The sequence below is a fragment of the Eriocheir sinensis genome, unplaced genomic scaffold (genome assembly GCF_024679095.1).
Source record: "Eriocheir sinensis breed Jianghai 21 unplaced genomic scaffold, ASM2467909v1 Scaffold280, whole genome shotgun sequence".
Classification (NCBI taxonomy): Eukaryota; Metazoa; Arthropoda; class Malacostraca; order Decapoda; family Varunidae; genus Eriocheir; species Eriocheir sinensis.
The window spans coordinates 293,253-299,257 of NW_026111588.1; positions in this window are offsets into that span (position 1 = coordinate 293,253).

The following is a 6,005-nucleotide window of genomic DNA, read 5'->3' on the forward strand; positions in this document are numbered from 1 at the left end:
TGTGTATTTTGTATAAATATTTTTATAGAAATCTACGTTATTTTATGTGTATTCGTATATATATTTTGAAACAAATTTACATTGTTTTATATGTATTTTTGCGTATCTCTTTCGATACATGTTTACCTTATTGTATGTGCATTTTGTATATTTATTTCAATGCAAATTTAAATATTTTATGTGTATTTTGGTATATATTTTTATAAGAAATGCGCTATTTGATGGGAATTTTGCATCTTTATTTTCATACAAATTTACATTATTTTATTAATATTCGGTGTATTTATTTTGATAAGATTTCACATTATTCTATTTGTTTTTTGTATATATTTTTTTTATACATATATACATTATTTAATGTGTATCTTGCATATATATTTCATACGAATTTATTATCTATTATTTATCTTCATACAAATACACATTCTTTTCATGATATTTTGTTTATTTATTTTGACACGAATTTACCTAGATATGTATTTTGTATATATATTTTTATACGTATTTAAATAATTTCATGTGTATTTTGTATATATATTTCTATAGAAATCTACGTTATTTTATGTGTATTCGTATATATATTTTGAAACAAATTTACTTTGTTTTATATGTATTTTTGAATATGTCTTTCAATACATATTTACCTTACTGTATATGCATTTTGTATATTTATTTCAATACAAATTTAAATTTTTTATGTGTATTTAATTTGTATTAAAATAAATATACAAAATACACATTCAATAAGGTGAATCTGTATTGAAATAGATATGCAAAATACATATAAAACAATGTAAATTTGTTTCAAAATATATATACGAATACACATAAAATAACTTAGATTTGTATAAAAATATATATACATAATACACATAAAATAAAGTAAATACGTATAAGAAAATGTATACAAAATACACATAAAATAATGTAAATTCGTATCAAAATAAATAAACAAAATACCAATAAAAGAATGTGTATTTGTATAAATATAAATATACAAAATACACATAAAATAATGTAAATTTGTATAAAACTATACACAAAAATTCACAGAAGTAATTAAATTCGTATGAAATTAGATATACAAAATACAGATAAAATAAGCTAAATTTGAATTGAAATGTATATACAAAATACAATATTTTATGTGTGTATATATATATATATATATATATATATATATATATATATATATATATATATATATATATATATATATATATATATATATATATATATATATATATATATATATATATATATATATATATATATATATATATATATATATATATATATATATATATATATATATATATATATATATATATATATATATATATATATATATATATATATATATATTTATATATATTTATGTGTAAATTCGGTTCAAAATATTTTTAACAACCACACATATAATAAAGTAAATTTGTAAAAAAATATATAAACAAAATACACATTAAGTAATGTAAATACGTATAAAAAAATATTTACAAAATACACAAATAATCAAGTCATTCGTATCAAAATAAATAAACAAAAAACTAATTAAATAATGTAAATTTGTATGAGAAAACATATACAAAATACACATAAAATAACGTTTTAAGTTTCTATAAAAATATATGTACAAAAATGCACATAAAATTAGTTTGCATAAAAAAATATATACAAAACACACATTAGATAATGTAAATGAGTATAAAAATATGTATACAAAATACCTATGAAATAATCTAAATTCGTATCGAGTTAAATTAAGAAAATAACAATAAAATAATGTAATTTTGGATGAGAATATATATAGAAAACACACATAAAATAACCTAAATACAAATGCAAATATACACATTAAATAATTTAAAATTGATTGAAATAAATATACAAAATAAACATAAAATAAGGTAAATTTGTAATGAAATATATGTAAGAATACACATAAAATAATATCAATTTGTATGAAAATATTTATACAAATACACATAAAATAACATAAATTTGTATAAAATTTGTTTCAAAATATATACGAATACACACAATAAAATAACGTAAATTTTTATGAAAATGAATATATAAAATACATATAAAATAATTTAAAAACGTAGAAAAATATATATACAAAATACACATAAAATAATGTAGATTCGTAAAAAATAAAATACACAAAATTCCAATAAAAGAATGTATATTTGTAGGAAAATATATATACAAAAAACAAATAAAATAACTAAAATTTGTATAAAAAGATATACAAAATTACACAGAAATAATTTAAATTTGTTTGAAAATAGATATGCAAAATACACATAAAGTTAGGCAAATTTGTATTGAAATACATATACAAAACTCACATCAAATAATGTAAATTTGTATGAAAATATATAAACAAATACATATAAAATAACGTAAATTTGGATGAAATATATATGCAAAATATACATTAAATATTTTAAATATGTATAAAAATATATTATATTATATATATTTTTATTGATATTTGCGTTATTTATGTGTATTTTGTATATGTTTTCTCATAGAAATTTACATTATTTTATTGGTATTTTGTCTATTTATTTTGATACGAATTACATGATTATTTGTGTATTTTGTACATTTTTTTATACGTATTTACATTATTTAATGTGTATTTTGTTTATATATTTTTATACAATTTTATGTTATTATATGTGGATTTGTATAAGTATTTTGATACAAATTTACATTATTTTATGTATTTTGTATATATATTTCAATTAAAATTTAGCTTATTTTATGTGTATTTTGTATATCTATTTATTTTAATACAAAATCAAATATTTTATGTTTTTTCGTATATATATTTTTATAAAAAATGCGTTATTTGATGGGTATTTTGCATCTTAATTTTCATACAAATTTACATTATTTGATTAATATTTTCTGTATTTATTTTGATACGATTTTACATTATTTTATTTGTGTTTTGTATATATTTTTTTATACATATTTATGTTATTTAATGTGTTTTTTGTATATATATTTGATATAAATTTACGTTATTTAAAGTCTATATGTTTATATATTTTCATTCAAATTTACATTATTTTATGTGTATTTTGTATTTGTATTTCAATACAAATTTACCTTTTATGTTTTTTGTATATTTATTTTCATACAAGTTTATGTTATTTTTGTGTATTTTTGTTTATAGTTTTATACAAATTTAGGTTATTTTATGTGTATTTTGTATATCTATTTTCATACAAATACACATTCTTTTCATGATATTTTGTTTCTTTATTTTGACACGAATTAACATTATTTAATGTGTATTTTGTATATATATTTTTATACGTATTTACATTATTTCAAGTGTTTTTTGTATATATATTTCTATAGAAATCTGCGTTATTTTATGTGTATTCGTATATATATTTTGAAACAAATTTACTTTGTTTTATGTGTATTTTGCATATTTTTCCAATACAAATTTACCTTATTGTATGTGCATTTTGTATATTAATTTTAATACAAATTTGATTAATCTATGTGTATGTTTGTATATGTATTTTTATAAAAATATTCTTTATTTTATTGGTATTTTGCATCTTTATTTTCATACATATTTACATTATTTTATTGATATTCTGTGTATTTATTTTGATATGATTTTACATTATTCTATGTGTATTTTGTATATATATTTTATATAAAATGTATTTGTTTTCATTTCATACAAATCTACATTATTTTATGTGTTTTTTGTACATATATTTAAATACAAATTTAACTAGTTATATGTGTATTTTGTATATCTATTTTGTATGTATATTTTCATAGAAATTTACTCTATTTTATGAGTATTCGTATATATATTTTGATACAAATTTACATTATTAATGTGTATTTTGCATATCTATTTCAATTCAAATTTACTTTATTGTACGTGCATTTTGTATATTTATTTTTATACAAATGTAATTATTTTATATGTATATTTGTATATATATTTTTGTGCAAATAGGCGTTATTATATGGATATTTTGCATCTTTATTTTCATAGAAATTTACATTATTATATTGATATTCTCTTTATTTATTTTGACACGATTTAACATTATTCTATGTGTTTTTCGTATATATTTTTTTATACATATTTACATTATTTAATGTTCATTTTGTATATATATTTTATCCAAATTTACATTATTTTATGTGTATTTGTTTATATATTTTCATACATATTTACATTATTTTATGTGTTTTTTGTATATATATTTTTCTACGTATTTAAATTATTTTATGTGTATTTTGTATATACATTTTCATAAAAAAATTACGTTATTTTATTGTGTGTATAAGTATATATTTTGATACAAATTTTATACAAATTCATGTTATTTAATGTGTATTTGTATATATATTTTCATACAAATTTATATTATTTTATGTGTATTTTTTCATATATTTCATTACAAACTTACCTTATTTTATGTTTATTTTGTATATTTATTTCATTCAATTTTAAACTATTTTATGTGTATATTTGTATTTGTATTTAGGTTATTTTATGTGTATTTTGTATATATATATTTTCATCCAAAATTACATTATTTTATTGGTATTTCTTAATTTAATTCGATACGAATTTAGATTATTTCATAGGTATTTTGTATACATATTTTTATACTCATTTACATTATCTAATGTGTGTTTTGTATATATATATTTTTATGCAAATTTATTTAATGTTCATTTTTGTACATATATTTTTATAGAAATTTGCGTTATTTTATGAATATAGTTTTATATAAATTTACGTTATTTTATGTGCATTTTGTATATTTGTATTTATACAAATACACATTCTTTTATTGGTATATTGTTTATTTACATTTATACGAATTTACATTATTTTATGTGTATTTTGTATACATTTTTTTATACGTATTTACTTAATTTTATGTGTATTTTGTATATGTATTTTTATAGAAATCTACGTTATTTTATGTGTATTCGTATATATATATATTGAAACAAATTTAAATTATTTTATATGTATTTTGCATATCTATTTCAATACAAATTTACCTTATTGTGTGTGCATTTTGTATATTTATTTTAATAGAAGTTCAAATATTTTATCTGTATTTTGGTATCAATAATTAAAAAAAAATGCGTTATTTTATAGGTATTTTGCATGTTAATTTTCATACAAATTTACATTATTTTATTAATATTCTGTGTATAAATTTTGATACGATTTTACATTATTCTATTTGTGTTTTGTATATATTTTTTATACATATTTACTTTATTTAATGTATATTTTGTATATATATTTCATATAAATTTACGTTATTATATGTGTATTTGTTTATATATTTTCTTTCAAATTTACATTATTTTATGTGTATGTTGTATATGTATTTCAATACAAATTAACCTAATTTTATGTGTATTTTGTACATTTCTTTTCAGACAAATTTAAATTATTTTTGTTTAATTTTGCATATAGTTTTATACAAATTTAGGTTATTTTACGTACGCATTTACATTATTTAATGTGTGTTTTGTATATATATTTTTATCCAAAGTTACTTTATTTTACGTTCATTTTTGGACATATTTATATAGAAATTAGCGTTATTTTATATGTATTTATATATGTTTTCTCATAGAAATTTACATTATTTTATTGCTATTTTCTTTATTTATTTTGATACGAATTACATGATTATATGTGTATTTTGTACATATTTTTTATACGTATTTACATTACTTAATGTGTATTTTGTTTATATATTTTTAAACAAATTTACGTTATTTTATGTATTTTGTATATACATTTCAATTCAAATTTAGCTTATTTTATCGGTATTTTGTATATCTATTTTCATACGAATTTAATTACTTTTGTGTATTTTTGTATATAGTTTTATACAAATTTACGTTATTTTATGTGTATTTTGTATATTTATATTTATACAAATACACATTCTTTTATTGGTATTTTGTTTATT